This window comes from Gopherus flavomarginatus, chromosome 5 (assembly GCF_025201925.1).
Source record: "Gopherus flavomarginatus isolate rGopFla2 chromosome 5, rGopFla2.mat.asm, whole genome shotgun sequence".
Classification (NCBI taxonomy): Eukaryota; Metazoa; Chordata; order Testudines; family Testudinidae; genus Gopherus; species Gopherus flavomarginatus.
Genome location: NC_066621.1, coordinates 134,750,441 through 134,769,957, shown reverse-complemented (window position 1 = coordinate 134,769,957; position 19,517 = coordinate 134,750,441). Strand labels below are relative to the sequence as shown.

Below are 19,517 nucleotides of genomic sequence, written 5' to 3'. Positions count from 1 at the left end.
GCTGCAGAATGGAATTGTTGTCCTCTGGTCAGCTATAGTTTCCAGGGCAACAAATGGCAATTAGGAATTCAAAATTAATATCCCACATGTCTTCATCAGTATTGTTTTATAATTTGTCCTTTCTGCAGGCATGCCTGCCAGTAAACTGATTTATCATTGTATTCCTAAAAAATAGGCAACAAGGGGGGTTCAGACCAAAACTAAGCAAATTTGTTTAAATATTTAAATCAACATTTGGTAGGAAAGATTTTGCCCTTTTATCCCAGCTCCATTCAGTCTGTACTCTGAATTAGAGTGCAATGAAAAATAAACCTTGTGAAAAAAAATTAAATACTGAAGTTGTTTTCATTTCAAAAGATTTAAAATTGAGCCATATTTTAATTTTTTTTTAATGTTCAGGAAATTTCTTAATCATCATCAATGCCATTACCAAAACCCAGTGTCCAGTAAACAAACAAAAAAATAATAAACTTCTAAAATGTTAACATTTTTTTATTCAAAAGTCACAAATAAGTGCTCAAAATGAAAAAAAATTGAAAATGTTTTCACTTAAAAAAGGTCATTTAAAAAAAAACCCATCTTACATTTGAAAACTTTCAACCAGTTCAACTCTTAATTTTTTTTGAACCATGTTAATGAAACATGAAAATGTCTCAGTCCTAACGATCTTGTATAGTAGAAACCAAACTCTAAACTACCTGCAGTATATTAAGATCAGCTCACGCAGTAATTAAAATGCAGCTGCTTCTGGGGTGGAATGGGATCTTGTTAAGATGCCAGAGAATTATTACTCATTATTTTATGTCAGGAAGTGACAAACATTGTATTGTATTGAAAGGACTCTTTGGTGGGTGGGGAATTTCAGAAGGCTGATGTCACTACTACAGCTGCTTGCACACCACAAAGATATTTCCATGATTAGTTGCATGAATCTCAGTACGAATTCATTACAGCCATGCTCACAACTGTTACTTGCCACAAGCATTTGTACATATCTACTGTATTATTTCCTATTCTTGCTTTTCTTGATAAGTGCATACCCTAATATACCGTTACTACTGATTATGGCCCCAATGCTGGAAATAATTATGCTCATGCTTAGCGTTATGGGTGCGAATAATCATGCTGAAGTCAAAAGGAGCACAGGGTATGTAAAATTAAGCATATGCATAAGTGTTTACAAGATCAGGGGTCAATTCATTAAGTATGAAGTATAGTAAAATATACAAGAGGTCCAACAAGGCCCAGATAATAGTGCTATAAGAACCTACATATATATGTAAGTACTGAATACAACTTAGAGTTTTAAACTGGCTTCATAGCTATTCCATACATGGCAGGTTTAATGACATGACATTCCCTTTTCCTTGTCTTCCAACTAGTGTGTTACGGTAATACCTGTTGCAGGGAGATGTGGTTAACATTGCGTGGACCCCATGGCATTTTTTTTTAAGAGAATCCCTAATCCCTGCTTAATTTTATGAACTGTCAAAATGATTCTAAACATCTTTCCAGTTTGCATTTTCACCTCATGACAGGAGTCCAGAGGTACAGATTTGTTGTACAACAGTGGACTTTAGGCAATTTTCATCTTTTAATGCCTGCAGCGTCTGAGGTTGAATTTGTAATAATCACCAGATTATCTCTAAAGGATCTTTCTGTTGTACTTGCAAATGGTTCTGCAGGAAAATGCAAAATATATAGAGGAAAAATAATTGATTAGAGGCAGGAGATCATTTTGTCACATAATTCCAGATGGAAAAGAAAACAAATGCTGATTTTTTTTTTAATGACAGTAGTGAAAGATACTGTAGGAAAGACCAATTCTTGAGATATTTGTTATTCCAGCTAAGTCAGATGTTGATCTCAAGCCCCTGGTTAGATATTAGGGTGTATTCAAAGAAAGTCTGAAAAAAGTGGAGCTGTGATTCAAATCTTACTTAGCACTCAGGGCCAAATGCTCATCTGGTGTAAATTGTAAATCAATATAGCGGTAATTAAGTCAGTAAAGCTACATTGATTTGCACTATGAATCTGATTTTGAAAAAGAGATATGCATTGCAATTATGGGCCAGATTCTGATCCTCTTACTTACCCTAAGTAGCAATTTATTTCATGATTGGTCATATTTTCTTCATTGGGACCACAAATGGAATAAAAGGCTACTCATGGTGAGTAAGGGCAACAGAATCTGGCCATGTGTCTGTGAATTTCTTATAACATTCGTATGAAGGCAAAGCATGCAGTGGTACTGATCTGAATTTGTGTACACATGTTTTACACCAGTGTAAGTGAAGTGACTTACAGCTGTACTAATGGGATTGATATCAGGCATGGTGTGTTTGTTCATTATTACGATTCACCGAACATTTTATTTTAGCAAATAAATTAACCCACTTTCATTTGCACAGCCAGGACTTGATCCTCATCCCAGTCACCAGTAAATCCAGAGGAGTTCCACCAAAGTCAGTGGAGTTACTCAGGATTTACACCAATATTACTGACCAGAATCAGGTAGCTGGAGTGCAGGAAATCATTATTTAATAATGAGGCATTGAATTCAGATGTTTCCTCTATCCTAATGCTAGCAAAATCCATTCCTATCCTGGTCTTGAAAAATGCTCAGAAGAGGTGGAGGTATTTTTCGGTCTTATAGTTAAATCAGACAGAATGGTGGAAGGATGAAGCACTATATCTCTTTAAATCTCCACAAATATCCGCTCCTGTCCAGCTAAAAAGTACAAATGTCATGAAGTGTGGAAGTTCCAACCCTTTGTACATTGTTGCTGAAGTCTGAAATATCACTTTCATGTCTAAACAATTAGTGAAATTAAAATGCAAGTCAAAAAGCAAAACAGGATATTGAATGTATGTGTCCATTGTTTTTTGAGGAAGATGTAGAAAATGGGGAATACTGGGAAGACATATGAGCAAAATATATATCTTATCTAGATATATGGAGACCTTAGGTAGTCATTAAATATTGATGATGCATTGAAAATATAAGACTGAGGTAGAGTGTTCCCTATGTTTGTTTTGTATGGCTAATGTGTTAAGTAGAATAACTTATGATAAGTGTTAGCATTCATCCCTTATACTTTTTTTTGTTAATAGGTTAGCATTCAACCAATTCACATATCCAAGGCTCTATCTATTATTAAACAAAAGAGTTAAAAAGTCAATCCAATCTAGTTATATACAGTAGTTCTTGTGGTTTTCACACCCTTAAATAATTAATGGTGTCATCACTTTCCCAGTGGATGTCAGGCTGCAGAATGTCTGGAATCAGAATCCCACTGGGAAAAAAAAGCAACATAGTCAAAAAAGTAGTAATTTCTTTTTAATAACAGCAACTCCATCCTATTGTATCATCACTATCAGTCTTTAGAGAGATTATTTCAGAATAAAGAAGAGAAGTTTATTGTATAAAAGTCCTTATGGGATCAAACAACCTTGGAAAATCTATATCTATATAGTATATCTAGCTAGCTAGGTGTGCATGCTAGTGTGCATCCATATTTAATACATTTATCTCTAGATCTCTATCCATTTATCTGTGTACAACTCTCTATAATGTATCATATTCAAATGTTTCATAATCTTCAAAGATCCCTTTAGCCAATCAGAAATAATTATGGTTTCTTCCCCCAGAAATAGATTCATAGTTTCATAGACTCTAGGACTGGAAGGGACCTCGAGAGGTCATCGAGTCCAGTCCCCTGCCCTCATGGCAGGACCAGATACTGTCTAGACTATCCCTGAACTTTTTCCTAATGTCCAACCTAAATCTCCTTTGCTGCAGTTTAAGCCCATTGCTTCTTGCTCTATCGTTAGAGGCTAAGGTGAACAAGTTTTCTCTCTCCTCCTGATGACACCCTTTTAGATACCTGAAAACTGCTATCATGTCCCCTCTCAGTCTTCTCTTTTCCAAACTAAATAAACCCAATTCTTTATGCCTTCCTTCATAGGTCATGTTCTCCAGACCTTTAATCATTCTTGTTGCTCTTCTCTGGACCCTCTCCAATTTCTCCACATCTTTCTTGAAATGCGGTGCTCAGAACTGGACACAATACTCCAGCTGAGGCCTAACCAGTGCAGAGTAGAGTGGAAGAATGACTTCTCGTGTCTTGTTTACAACACACCTGTTAATGCATCCCAGAGTCACGTTTGCTTTTTTTGCAACAGTATCACACTGTTGACTCATATTTAGCTTGTGGTCCACTATGACCCCTAGATCTCTTTCTGCCATAAGTTACCAGCATGGTTGAGATGGGCATTTGATACAACTCCCCATTTTTCAGCAATTATTTGCTTTATTTTCATTGAGGCCATAATTTCCCGTGACTGATCATCTCAACCTGAGACTGATTTTTTTTTGAAAAGTTTGAACAGAATCCAATCAGACATTTTGATTAGTGAGTATTTTAGAAGATGCAGGAGGAGTGAAAGAGGCAAAATCCTTCTTATGAGCTTTTTAAAATATTTCTGTTTGTTTTTAAAATATTTAAAATGTTTGTTTTTTTTTTTCAAAGTCATCCATGAAGAGAAGTCACTTGAAATTTAAAAGTATGTTAAGATATAATGACATTATTTTAAGTGACAGAACATCATATTAAAATACCAGCTCTGCAAGTGAGGGACATGAGTTTCCATATTGAGTAAGGTATTCTATGATTAACTTAACACCTAAGACTTCTTGGATTTTATCTCAATCCAGATAACCACTATTTCTTTCCCATTTATCACAAAAATTGAAGGAGCCCATTATATCTGACCGGCCTCTGTAGTGGTCCCCAGTGTCTACATATTCAAGTTTTTTGTCCTACATTGCTTGTACTGAAGAATACATTGCAACTCTGTGCATAAGCCCCTTCCTATCAGCTAAACCTGCCCATCCCACTGCAGCCCCAAATCCCCAAGCATTTAATTTACGACAAGCCCAACTTTACAAACCCGCACCTTCATTGACAAAGCCATAGATGCCCTTTCAACTACTACTCTACCCAACCTATGTGCACTTCAGCATTCAGTCTGAGTGCCAACTTGCCAACATTCAGCTGGAGTTTCAGTATTACACATTGTTGTATCTTAGAACACTTGGCCTTAAATGTAGTTGAGGGAAAGAGATTTTCTGTACCTATAAAGAAATGCTGTTTATATCATTGAGACTGAGGGCTGGAAGGTTTGGTAGCTGAGCGGTGATGGCCTTTCACTGGGGTGTTAGAGTGTGGGCACTTTTTTCTTTTGAAAACAACAACAAAGAAACTAAATGAAATATACAATAGTATTGGAAGAAAAAATGTGAAGAATTTAAGCACACACATGTCAGGAAATACCCTCAGTGGCATTGCACGTATTAAATTAAATTCTGCTTTGAGCTACATTGGTGTAAATCCACAGTACTATCACTTCATCCACTTTGATGCAGTCACTCTTGATTTACACTAGTGTAACTGACAGCATTTGATCCATGGACTACACATGTATATTAAACCATGCATGTAGCAGCCTAAATAATAACTGAAAAATAATGCAATATATATATCGTGCTGGATGAGCAATGTGTCAAGTTAATGTGGAAACGTTAGCTTTTGAAAGCCTTGACTCTTGTGCTTGCATTCTCAACTTAATAGTGTATTAACATAGATTTTGGTGTTTAGCAGGTTTTTGTGCTTCTTAGATGACATGTTCCTCCAGAAACCATTACACTTTTTTCTTAGATCATAATGAAAGTGTGTAAAAAGTAAGATCAGTTGTAGAAATACCCAAGTCATTAAACTGACTCATTAGCCCTGCTGAGCTGACACAAAGCCCCAACCTTTCATGAGTATTTCCATACAATTTCTGTGCCCTTTCACAAAGATAAGAAACAATTCTGCTCACTGAGCTCCCTAACTGGTAGGTTCCAAGAGAAGCACTAGAAACTTCCACAGTAACCATCAGAGCTGGCTCAGGGTTAGGGTGACCAGATAGCAAGTGTAAAAAAACCTGATGCTTATATAAGAAAAAGACCCCAAAATCAGGACCTTCCCTATAAAATCAGGACATCTGGTCACCCTACTCAGGGTGAGGATGCCTATGATAAACCTGTTTGAAGAATGTAGCAGTGGCTGTACTCCATTGATGCTCCCACTCGTATAATGTCTGTTCCAGGAATGATGCCTCCAGAAGCTCCTGCTAAAGACAAAAGATCAGATTCTGACATTGTGAATTCTGGCTATTGACTGCTACCAGAAATTCTCCTGGTGGCTGTGGGCAATGAAGCTAGAGCAACCTCTTTTAATTTACCCCAGGGACTGGGCTGGTCCCTGGACAGCCCCAGAATGCAGAATCTCACTCCCAAAGGTGGTGTAAATCGACCTTTGCTTTACTCTCTCTGTTTCTATGCCACAAACAGCCCAGCCACATCAGATGTGGCCCAAAATTTAAGGAAAGCAAGCGCATGTGTTCTTTGTTGCTCTGGAATACTCAGAACCATTCATCCTGATATTTTTTCCAGAGTAATTTAACCAATTCAGTGTTCTGCACTGTATTAGAATAATACATTGCCCTTCTATAGCACCTTCACTCTGGAGAATTCAAACATGCATGACATGTATTTATCCACCAATTGCCATTGGCTTCTGGAAGACAGGTATATTGCAAAAGAACCAAAAAGTGACTGTTACCCTTTAAAAATTATTTATAAATAACCAAAACAGCTCTTATTTATAAACAAAATCAAGGAAAAAAAGGAAGTTAACAGCAAAGCAATATTTTGGACAGCTCACAGCCTGCAGGCCGAACAATAAGCAATTTGTTGAGGAAGAGACAATTAAGACATTCTTTGTAGCTTGCTGGCTGGCATGGAGAGCTACCCATTGTGCTCCTGACTGGGAGATTTGGGATTAGGGAGTAACTTAGGTTCCCAGGCTTGGCACCAATAGAAACGTGAGTTTATGTATTTAGTCTTTGAACAGAAGAAGAGGTCACAGTTCAGTACCATTTGAGAGCTGATCTACTGAACAGCACTAGCACTGGCTCCCAAGGATAGATGTTCGTCTGCCCATCTGGTCAAAGATGAAGTGCCCTAATAATGCCTCCAGCAAGGTAGAAAAGATAAAAAGCTTGCAAAGCAAAGCCGAATTGGGGGAAGTGCACTCTTTCAAGTGATAGCATAGACTGCAGTGAAAAAGAAGGACAATCATAATAAAATGCTTCTTCCAGAAAACAGCACGGTGGGCTAGAATCAAGCAATGCAAAGTTCCCCCAATATACAAACCACCCCCATTTTTAAAATTTATTTGTTCCTATAAAGCTATAGAATCATATTAAATCTACTTTATTCACTTCAATCAGAAACACAAAAGAAGAGAGAGAAAGAGAGATTTTTTTACTGCAATTTCCAATCCTTTCAGAAAATTCAGAAACTAGACTACTCCATTAGAAGAAGAGTAGGATAGAAGTCAATTTATTACACAGTTATCAATCAAAAGCTCAGGGTTGCTGGTTGGGGGAAATAACAGAGCCTTTGAATTAATGTTACACTAGAAATCTGGTGGAATGACCAGAAGTTGTTATAGTCTGATAGCCATTTTGTATCTTATCTGAAATGAATTGGTGGTCTTCTTGCTGAGGCAATCTCTGTGAATGTATCCCCCTGGAGATCACAAAAGACTCATAATTATCGTAACAAGAGCTCATCAAAATATTTTTGCAAAAATATTCAACAATATTTTTGTGAACATTTTTCTCCATTTTCCAACAAACTTTAATAGTGACACCCTTTCTGGCATTCTCAGAAGAAAGGTTAATGATTTACCAGGTGTGTCAATCTGTTCTCCCCAGTGAACAGCTGACATATGTACACATATATATTTGGTGACTCTTTATCTGGTACCTTTGCTGCCACTATCCAATATGCATTCCTTGTCGCTTTGAGACATGGAGTTAAAAGCTTTTAATCTTTTGTCCCCAGAAACTGGAAACCTGGAGATACAATCTAGCATGTGGTAACTATTATGTGGCATCACTTCAGGAAGTGGCAGTCAAGTGTCTAAATAACTTAGTAGCACATATCAGGCTTAGTCTTAGAGACAGTGGAAATAAAGTATCATATTTATTATGCAAACAACATACATTATATGCTCTAACATGGAACTGGAAGCATTAAAGAAATCATGAGACTGATGACATCACCAGCTGTGATACCACCAGAGTGGATGGAGCCTCTAGGAGGTGTTGGAGAGTGGATCTTGAGAGACGAAGATCTGGGAATTGTGACAGGGAACCAGAAATCAGATGCTCAGGGAGGTTTGACTAGACTTGCCTGCAGAAGAGGGCTAACTGAGGCAGAGTTAGTAGAAATATGAGAAGGAAACCTGAAGAGGCCAAAAAAGAGCTCAGCTTGGTGTTCTGAGCCCTGAATCTTCCCCCTAAGTAAGTTTTATACACACACAAATGGTTCGTCTTACTCTATATGTCAGCCTTGAGCTTCTTAATTATTTATGTGTACATACTTTACCCACACATATATTACATATACATTCTTATTATCTGTCAGGGATGGTCTAGATAATACTGAGTCCTGCCTCAAGTGCAGGGGACTGGACTAGATGACTTCTCGCGATCCCTTCCACTCCTACAATTCTATTTTCATGCCATGACCTGTTTCTGATGTCACCTCTCAGCACAAACCCTTGCTGCTGACTTAGTAGGATGGCTTTGGGAGTCCCTCTTTTTTTCTGAGGAATCTTTCTCCTCCAAAGCCTAAATTTGTTATTTAAATAACAAATTTATTTATGTGTGAAGCTTCCAGGGCGTGGAACACTAAGCTGAGCTCTCTTCAGCCTCTTCAAGTTTCCTCCTCAGAGCTCTACTAACCCTGCCTCAGTTAGCCTTCTTCTCTAGGCAAGTCTAGTTAGACCTTCTGTCTGACCCTCTGACTTCCAATTCCTTGTCACTGCCCTGTCACAATTCCCAGATCATCTTCTCCCAAGATCCAATCTCCAACCATCTCCTTAATCCTCCCCCTCCCCCTTGGCCCTGTCCCCTCTGATGATATCATAGCTGGTGATGTCACCAGTCTCAGCCGTTCCTTCACAGTGGGCATGGAGAATGAATTATGCTGGTGATCCAAAAGTGATCCCTCCATATTAGAACTGAGATGCATTAATGGGATATTATATTAGTAGCAGATATCTCTTTTTTTTTTTTTTTGCACCATTGCTACTTCAATGCTTTGTCAGTGCTGGGTGAATGGTACTAAAATTGTGCTTTGAATATTCACTCATATTTAAAAATGAAATTCCTGTTGTTCTGTTTCCACAAGACATCTAAATTCTTTTTTGTTCACTTATTGCAAATATTAATGTGATTGAGTTTTACCAGCGTAAATACTCTTGGAAAGGAATTTTTAAGCTATCATGTGTGATTGTAGATTTGAAATGAAGCAGCATGAAAGGTAAACACCAGAAATCATTATACCATGTGACCAGTCACTACAAAGTTTGACTCCCCAAGTGAACAGTTTGTGATCTATCTTTAGAGTAAAACAAAAACAAAAATTTGCATCCCCTCCCTTGCATAATGGAACAACAAATATGTCTAAGACGTCTGCAATCTGCTTGTGAAGTTCCATGAGGAGAAAAAGAGTCTAAATTCATTTATCTCTGTGGAATATAAGGTGAGTCAGGGAAGCAGAATTGGTGAATTGTTTGCTGGAAACATTCAGTCCCACTCTACTTTTTCTGTGTATAAACAGAGAATCTCAGAGCTGTTGGTTAAGCACTTTCCACAAGCAATAGATATTTAAAGTTAAAAAAGCCAACATCACAAAACTGCAGGAGGACTTTATATCCACTCAGAACTCTCATTCTACATTAATCTCTGGAGTTTGCAGAGGGTGGCGGTATTTTTTCCAGTCAGACAAAAGTAATATTTTAGTCCTAAAATGTGAAAACAATGTAGTTGGGCTGGAAGTTTATAACTTATGTTATGAAACTTCACACTCATTTATCTGTGATTCCAGTTCAAGATGGGCTGATATAGCATTGTTTTGGTTTTTTTTGGTTTTTTCCCAGTTCTCTTGCTTTTGTGGCTTACTCAAGCCCCATGACCTCTGCTGAAGATGATGGAAACGCATCAGAAGGAGGCCACCAGGATTTTCCTGAGCAGACAAAACTGGTAGTGAGAGGTAGGCACATGTTAGCAGCAAAGGTGCTGTGTAAGAAAGTGTAGGAAGGTTTGAAAATATGATTGTGATGAGATCAGCCCTAACATTCTGAGATAATCCAGATAATGTCTTAGAGCTGTATTGTCCCCTTGCTAAACCTTTATGGCCATGCAGGGAAGTAGGAGGAAGTAAGGACTCTAATCCACCTTGTGTGAGACCTAAACATTCCCTGTGCTTGGAGGAGTGCCAGGGTTGCCATCCAGATGTATCTCACAGGAGCAACTGGACAAGTTGCTTACAGAGCAGGGAGTATTCCTCAACCCCCAGTAGCTTCCAGCAAATAGCTTTTGAGTCCCAGCACAACTGGGGAGCCAGGGGAAGCATTTTGATTTTCTATTGCAGAATGCTTCTTTTATCCCTATTTCAAGCCTAAATGGAACAATTTACCCCTTAGGGTTGTAAGCTCTTTAGGGCAGGTACCATATCCTTTTCTGTGTTTGTACAGCACCTGGCACAATGTGGGGACAGATTTCAACTGGGACCTCTAGGCATTACTGTAACAGAAGTCCTAAATAGTAATAAATTCTGAGTAAGTAGCCATCTGAACTGTGGAGTATTAATCTAGACCACACCCTATGTCCTATCACAAGCTGAAGGTGCATTGGCAAAGAGTCTGAAAATGACTTTTGAAATTCCCAAAGGCCATTCAAACCTCTGAGTTTAGCAAATAAATAAATTTTCTGCATATGAAGTTCTTAATTTCAAACTGATATAACTGTAACTATCTGCAAACAGTTCAGAGAGGGGTTCCCCCCCTCCTGCTTTTGATCTTCTTGTGCTTTTCATCTTCACTATAATTCTGCCTCCCTCAAGTGTCATCTCTCACACATCTCTTCCAATTTACATCTAGATGTGTCTGTCCTGTGACTTCTGTCACCTGTGTGTGCCTGGTACATGCCCTGCTCTCCTTCCCTCCCTCTTTCTCTCTCTCTCTCTCTCATTCTCAGACCACAGGGGCCGCAAGCCTGGCCTCCGATCACCACTTTCTCAGTGTGGCACTTCCTCCTGCACATTGCTCTCGCATGTTGTTTATCTCTCGGAAGGATTGTAACTATAGATAGCATCAGTGGAACTGTATCTGTCTAGGAGCAGATGTCTACCTCTGCCGCATCATCTTAATTGCCCTGCTGTGGCTCACCTACCAGAAGTCTTTTTTTTTCTTCCAATTTTGCAGATGATTAGTTGAAAAACAGCAGGACTGAGCTTGTAGGCATAGGCTCATCTGGGAGCATTTAAATTTGCAAGGAAAGAGATTCCTTTCAGTCCCTAACCAACTGGACAGTATTGTCTAAGGTCTTTGTGATTTGGTCTCAGATCTCCATTTTGTAATGAATTAGGAAAACACTGTGGGAAGAGAAAACTAGAGAGGTAAAAAATGATCATCAAAATACTAGCCCCAAAGTGGGAACTGGGATTTGTGGGTGGAAGCAAACCTAGTGAATGGTGCTATACATGATAGTGGCACATTCACCCCCACTGTACACCAATGTACACCATGCATTGGGTTTGCCTCTTCCACAAATACAGTTTGTAGTACCTCTTTTGGGGCTAGTATTTTGATGGTATTATTCATGATAGCGGTACATTCACCCCACTATACGGGTTTTTAGGCAGTAGGAACTTTGTTACCAGGAAAAAATTGAGACATATAGTCCCTCCACCAGAAGAAATATTTTTATATATATACAGTTTGAAAAAACTCAGTTTGGCTATTTTAAAAATAAAGGGGCCAGATTCTCCCCCGCAGTCACTTTGGATTTACATCCATTAAGACACAATGACGCTATAATGGATTTGCATCAGTGTGAGAGTAGAATTTAGCCTGTAAATAAAAAATGAAATCTGGCAAGTGATTTATCTTTATTTTGTTATAATTACTTTGTGTGTTTTGCAGGAGGGCTAAAGAATATATTTTTGACAAGAAGTAATACTTTATGTATCTCACTCTTATCCCTGTGGAGAAGGTTTTCTTGACAAGTATCCAGACTTCAGTAAACCTAGACAGAGTTTTACATTTGTAGCAAAACATGATGTGAGCTTCACCTGGTTCTTCAAGTTATATTATCAAAACTGCACAAAGATGTACTCTTAAGCTATTTAAATATATATTTCTCTGAGATACATTTTTGGACATCCTGGTAATTAATACAAGTTTAACATTTTAACAGGCCCACTGGCATCCACCCCCCACCCCCAAACACACACACACACTGAGGTCAACATTATTAATAAGTCAACATTAACCAAAAGGTACCATATGGTGGTACATGAAATAATGCACTTATTTCTGTTCAATAATAGTATATACCAGTCACCAAAGGATGTTCTGGTAGCTTAAGTAAGAAACCCATTATTTTCAGACCTAAGTTTTTAATTTAAAAAAAATGAGTTTCAATTGGCACTGCCACTCCCCATGCTGTATCCATTCTGTATATTAATGGAAAGATTTAGTCTGAAGAGTCTCTCTATGAAAGATAGGAGTAATTACTATTGACTTCAATAGGAATGTCTTATATCCTGCAATGGGGAAAGTATCAGGCCAGATAGTTGTTGACCCAGCAAATTCCACCAGCATTAAATTCAGCTTGATTGAAAATGAGAGTGGTCCACTACAGAAAGTTTGTCAGCATTCCATTTAGTCTTTGGGCTCCCCCAATGGTCAACCTTTTGTTGCAATTAAGAGTTCCTTAAGTCATCCTAGTATGCCTGTTGCAGTGATCTGAGAACAGAGGGAGATCTTTATGCTGTTCTCCATGCACTGCAATACCAGAAGCTTCAAAATGGACTGAATGAAGATCAGATCCTCAGTTTTTGAGTTTTCTTCTCTTTTCTGGATTTGTCTGAACCCTTAAAGTGCAAGTTAAATACAGTCATGAAAGTGACTTTTTAAAAAATGGTATTATTACTCAACAAGCTTGCTCCCGATGTGTCATCGCTGCTGAATTTCATGACAAAATATATGCAAATTCAAAACAGCTATGTAAGAGTGAGCTGCATTCTTTTTGAATTCTTTCATTATAAGAAGTTCTTGGAATAGACACAAATCTTGGCCATTTATGCTTTAAATATCAAAGGTGCAAATCTACCAGAAAGTAGCAGATTTCTAAAAACTGGTTTCCATTATAATTAATTCTATTTCTCCAGGTAAGGATAGTCAAAAGAGTCTGGAAACTTCTGAAGAGAATTTTCTTTGAACCCAGAGCAACATAACAAATAATGATTTGGAATAAACTTTTCAGGGTGATGTGGTCCAGTTAACAGGCCTCCGACTGGACTGGGAGTCAATAGACATAGTCTCTAGTCCCTGATCTGCTGTCTCTCATTGGGCAAGTTTCTTCACCTCTCTGTGAATCTGTTCCTTTTCTGCAGTATGGGGATGATAAGAATACTGCCTTTCTCCTATCCCTGGATTGTTTTGTCCATTAACAACATAAGTTTTTGGGGACAAGTATCTTTTGCTATCTCCTGATCTTGGTTTGGTCCCCTGTAATAAAATAGTAATGGAGGGGATGAATTTGGAGTGTCACAGCGTGGCTGGCCCTTGTAAATGAAATATGTCCAGCTCGGCAGTGCTCCCAGTTTGGCCAATTAAGAGGGCATAGCACTAACTGGGCTATCAATGGTCAGGGAGAATCTGAGGGGAGAGACAACGGAGAAACTCCATAAGAGATTGATTCAGTGAGTTGGGGCTGCCAGAATCAGTCAGAAAAAAGGCATTTGATCCCTGCCTGGTCAGTCAGGAAGGCATGTGAGAGCTGCCAAAGGCCATAGGACTAGAGGAGATCCATGAAAGAGCCAGAAAGTGTTTCCTGGGCAAAAACTGAAGTCAAGGAAAAAGCAAGAGGGTTTGCCAGGTGACCTCTCTAAGCCAGAGAGTCAGGGTTGGCAGGTGTTGAAGGCAGGAGGAGCAGCAACAAAGGAACTTTTTTTTTTACTTTAAGCCTGAGAGCTGGAGCTGAGGGTCAAAGAGGGCTGAAGGTAGGTGATCACTGGAGGTGCTTACCTACTGACATCTTCATGCTGGAGATTTGGGCCTGGGGAGCTGTGAGAGGATTAGGGGGAGTAAGAGGTGCTCCCCTGATGATCTACCAGCAGAGAGACTGTGAAGGTTCCCGCAGGGAAGAGTGGGGTTGCACTCCAGCTGGAAGGGGTGAGGTGGTTGTCTTGGCACAGAGATAGAAGAAGACTGACAGAGTTCAGATGTGGTGCGAGGCACATACGGTGTGCAGTATGTGAGTCGTCGAGGCATGAGAAGTTTGGAGTTTTAATGACTACTGGCACTGGGGTGATAAATGGACTGTGTATCAAGACTTATGTTTTGGGTTATTTGTGCAATTCTTTGTAATAAATCACCCCAAAGAGGGATACTATTGAGGCAAGAGGGTCTGTAGTGGACTCCTTGGGTTATCTGACAGGGGAAATTGAGGGAGGTGCACCAGTTGCGCTGCAGCCTTTCACAAGAGGGCGCTCAAGTTGAGGCCACCTTATATTGGGGTAGGGGAGAGGGAAGAAATCTCAGGCCACTTTAAGTCCAGAGTAAATAAAAATTGTTCAGTCTGCAATAGTCATGGGACTCAGAGTCAAATTTAATGTTTACCAAAAATAAAATAAAATAAAATAAAAATAAAAATGGGGGCAGTTCAACCACCAGTTCTGCTCTCAGTTAAACCTCGGGAACTCTGTAAACTTGAATGGAAAATTCTGCTCTCATTTCCAATAACTCCAATAAGTTCACTAGAGTAGTGCCAAATTTCCATTGGTAAAAATCAATTTAGAATTTGTCCATAGGGACTGTTTTTGTCACATTTTTACTTGTATTGTCTTATACTGTTTGTGGTCTGACAGAGTTACAGCAATGAACGATATGAACTGAGCCATTAGCATCCAGCACTATTGTATTAGATCAAACATCTGCGAGCATCGGCAGTATGTTACATTACCAGCCACTCTTTGAGCTTAATACTATAGTACTTTCAATGTTTACAATTCATTGTGTAAAGAAAGGAATCTTTCAAAGGGGTCTATCTGTGTGTTTAGAGGAAGACATAAAAGGCTAAACGTCTCAGGAAACTTGTAATGGAATACAGAGCTGTTCCCTTGTTTGCGACTGATTCAGTAAAGTCTGAAAATCATTACCATCTGGTAGCTGCTTAGTGAAATGAGGTGTTGATCTCAGGTCCAGTTCTCAAGTGGTCCACCACTGCAGCTGGGAATGGTTGGTCATCTCAGCAACCTGAGTAGAAAATCAGTGGGCCTAAAAATGAGCTTACTTTCTCACTCTTAGAGGTCATCCTTTCTGTTTGGAGTTGAATCAATGTTATGCCTGTGCTGGTGCCCTGTCCTGTAGATGAAAAATAGACCTCAGTCTTTAGGATTGTCCTTTTGAGACTTCTTAGCAGTAGAAAAAATATAGTTTTATTTTTGTCTTTAACATCTGGTTGGTTTTTTAAACTTCTGTGAATAATCTTGGGATACCTAAGGAGCAACATAACCACAGTTTGTGATGGACGCCCTCTATTATTATAGTCACTATGGAAGCATATTTATAGCAGGAGTTGGAACTAACAGTGTGGCCAAGCATCTACTGAAGTTGCAGTTTAAACTCCTTGCTCATCGAGTATGAACCAGTCACCAGTGCAATGGGGAGAAGAGGGACAGCATTAAAAGACTGCACCACTACTACCTACACTTTAGTTGTTTTATGGAGAGGGGGTGTTAGACTCCAGGGTAGCCAGTCTGGCTCCTTTCATTTGCAATAAATCCTTCTTAAATAAGATGAATGTGCTTATGGTTGTGTTAATGGTGATAAAAAAGATGCTATAATGAGTAGTATTGCTCAAAAAATTTTCAGGAGAACAGTGTTCTGGCAGAAAAAGCCATCTTCATCAAAACTAAAATGTTTTGCAGGAGCATGTCAATTTTGACAAAATTGTCAATGGGAAATGTTCAAAATTACTAAAAAACAAAATAGAGTATTTCATTTTCTCTTTTCCATTTTGACATTATTATATTATATTATATTATATTATATTATATTATATTATATTATATTATGACATCATGACATTATCAAAATGAGAAGTAAGAACAGTAGGACAATGGAACAGGTTCTGGAAGCTGGGGGTGTTCTGGAAGCTTCTTTACTGGAGATTTTCAGAAGGAGGCTGATAGTCGTCTGTCTTGGATGGTTTAGACACAATAAATCCTGCATCTTGGCAGGGCATTAGACAAGATGACCCTTGTGGTCCTGTCTAACCCTATGATTCTTTGATTTTAAGATGTTTTAACATTATTAAAACAAACTCTTTCAATAAGGCCATTTCCATATTGTTTTGAATCTCTGTTCTGTGAAAATTTTGACTTTTTATCCTAATTCAGGAGAAAAATAATTTTCAGAGTTCAGAATTTCAAGCAGGATGGAAAGTCTATTTTCTAACTTGCTCGAATTACGAGCTCTGGCTGCATCTATATTTTCTAATGCAAACATATAATAAACATATAAGAGCCCAGCTCTGCTATCTCTGCCATGTATCAGAGGGGTAGCCGTGTTAGTCTGGATCTGTAAAAGCAGCAAAGAATCCTGTGGCACCTTATAGACTAACAAGACGTTTTGGAGCATGAGCTTTCGTGGGTGAATACCCACTTCGTCAGATGCATGTAGTGGAAATTTCCAAGGGCAGGTATATATATGCAGGCAAACTAGAGATAATGAGATTAGTTCAATCAGGGAGGATGAGGCCCTGTTCTAGCAGCTGAGGTGTGAAAACCAAGGGAGGAGAAACTGGTTTTGTATACAGCAATATACAAAAACCTGTAGGAGAACACTTCAACCTCCCTGGCCACACTATAGCAGACCTTAAGGTGGCCATCCTGCAGCAAAAAAACTTCAGGACCAGACTTCAAAGAGAAACTGCTGAGCTTCAGTTCATCTGCAAATTTGACACCATCAGCTCAGGATTAAACAAAGACTGTGAATGGTTTGCCAACTACAAAACCAGTTTCTCCTCCCTTGGTTTTCAAACCTCAACTGCTAGAACAGGGCCTCATCCTCCCTGATTGAACTAACCTCATTATCTCTAGTTTGCCTGCATGTATATACCTGCCCCTCGAAATTTCCACTACATGCATCTGACAAAGTGGGTATTCACCCACGAAAGCTCATGCTCCAAAATGTCTTGTTAGTCTATAAGGTGCCACAGGATTCTTTGCTGCTTTTATCTCTGCCATGAATTTCTCAGCCTCTAGACCCCCTATTCATTTGGAGATTCATTGTAACATCCACCTATATCTTTTGATGGACCATGTATGGGTCCCGATGCTGCTGTGCAGTATTACATGCTGGTGTGCTATGTATCCCTAGCATATCAGAGCTCCAGTGATTAACAGCTTCTCAGAGAAGTAGCCAGTCCTCACAAAGGATTTTCACAGAGTAAGGATAAAGGCTTTTAGAGCAGTGCCCCCACATGGTAGCAATGGTAACATCAAGGACATAGATTTGGGGTTCTGAAGCAGACCTATAAAGGCACTGCACAACAGCAGAGGTACTGGCCATCAACATTATACAGAAATATTTGCTGATGGACCCATTGGGAGTATCTCGACTTTAGGAAGTCATTTGCTTGGCCTGCCATTAGCAAAGATAAAGCAATGACAGCAGGCAGGGAGGGGGAAGGAGACTAAGAAAAAATAATGGTAAAAGGACAGACTCTAATTAACATAGTTTTCAGTTAGGAGAACCTAGATGGTGGTTCATTTAAACCTGAATATATTATGCAAGCCTAGGCAATCCCTCATAACACTCCCTTCTAAAAACTGCTTTAAAAAAAAAGAAAAAAGGATCATGCTTTAGCCCCGCTATTACTTTACATTGATGATAGGAGGTTAGAATATGAATACAGTTTGAAAGATAGTACCATTTCTCTGATACATCAAAAAGCACTCTGCAGTAGACTACTACTTTAGTAGGACACTTATAGTCAAAGCTAGTGTTTGAGTATCCTCCTAATGTCATATTACAATGACAGAAGCTCTAGATATATCAATTTAATCTTAGTTCAAAAAATCTTTTAGTTCTGCTTTAGCAAAGTCAAATGGACTTTTATACTTTTTCAGCTTGAAATTGGACAACGAATAACTTTTATAGTAAAAATGAAATGCAGAATATGGTTGAAAGGGTAATTGTATTCAGTGTTAAAAAATAAAGCACTTGCTAGTTAGCAGCAAAGTTTCCTGATAGGAAACTATGCTAACAAGAATGAGATTACAAAATTTAAAAAATAACTTATTTCACTAGTAAAAGATACTGGGTCTGTATCTCCTCTTACACTGGTCTAAGAGCATTGACTTCAGTGAAGTCAACTCCCATTTACAAGATGAAAGTAAGAATTGGGCTTGCTCTGTGGATACTAAATGGGTTGGTTTGGTACCATATAATAATGTAAATGAATTTTGAGTCATATTTTGGATTTTTAAAAATAAATCTGTTTAGTCATTTGTATTATTTTTTAAAACATACATATGTGTTCATCTGTAGAATTAAAACATGTAACAAAATATAGTTGTCACCAGTTACAGCTTTTGCCTAACCATAAAATTAATCCATAGAGTGAGTTGTACTCTGAATCTTAAAACTTGGCAATCCAAGACTATGAACTCAAAGGGTTAAGAAAATAATGTATATACACAAAGCTGATCACCAGTAAAATGTCTAACAGGCTTGTCTGAGTTGTAAAAACTCCCAAACCTAGATATAATCTAGTTCAAGAATTAAATTATGTAATTTAAATTAAGTGCCCTAAATATCAAAAATTATCTGCCCTAGATATCAGATGTTAGGTGGTTAGCATTATCTGCATATATGTAACTCTTTTCTAGGTAGTATGTTAACTACATAAAAAGAAGCAAGGTTTAAACAGCCTACCTGCAGAGAACAGCATATTCTCTTACATCCACTGTCACACTTTCAGACCTGCATTGCTCCATTTTTGTTGTGTTTGTTATGATTGGCTGGGAGCCCTCGGCCCAGTTAACAAACTGCCTTTCCAGTTTCTTCTATTTTGAATCTTTTGAGATCACATAACAGTGTCAGTAATGACAAAAAAAATAGCAATTCAAGAACCTGAATAACCTGTCAGTTTTCCTTTCTTGTCATGACTGCAGTAATGAAACTCTGTAGAGTATTGTGGAAGTAAACTATCCAACTCTGGTTTGCTTAAAAGGTAGTTTGTGGTCAGGTACCAAACAGATGTGTCAAATGACTTGACTTTAATTTCAAGTAATTGGTGAACAAGATTACTCTTGGGCT

General features: G+C 38.5%; 1 long non-coding RNA gene across 1 annotated transcript; it reads right to left on the bottom strand.

Moving 5' to 3' along the window:
* Positions 1-5,043: 5,043 nt before the first annotated feature.
* LOC127051775 (uncharacterized) lies at positions 5,044-19,232 on the bottom strand. The gene is made up of 3 exons (XR_007774600.1): positions 19,134-19,232; positions 15,350-15,446; positions 5,044-5,241 (listed from the first exon to the last, which is right to left on the bottom strand). It is a non-coding gene; the product is annotated as an uncharacterized LOC127051775 (long non-coding RNA).
* Positions 19,233-19,517: the final 285 nt, after the last annotated feature.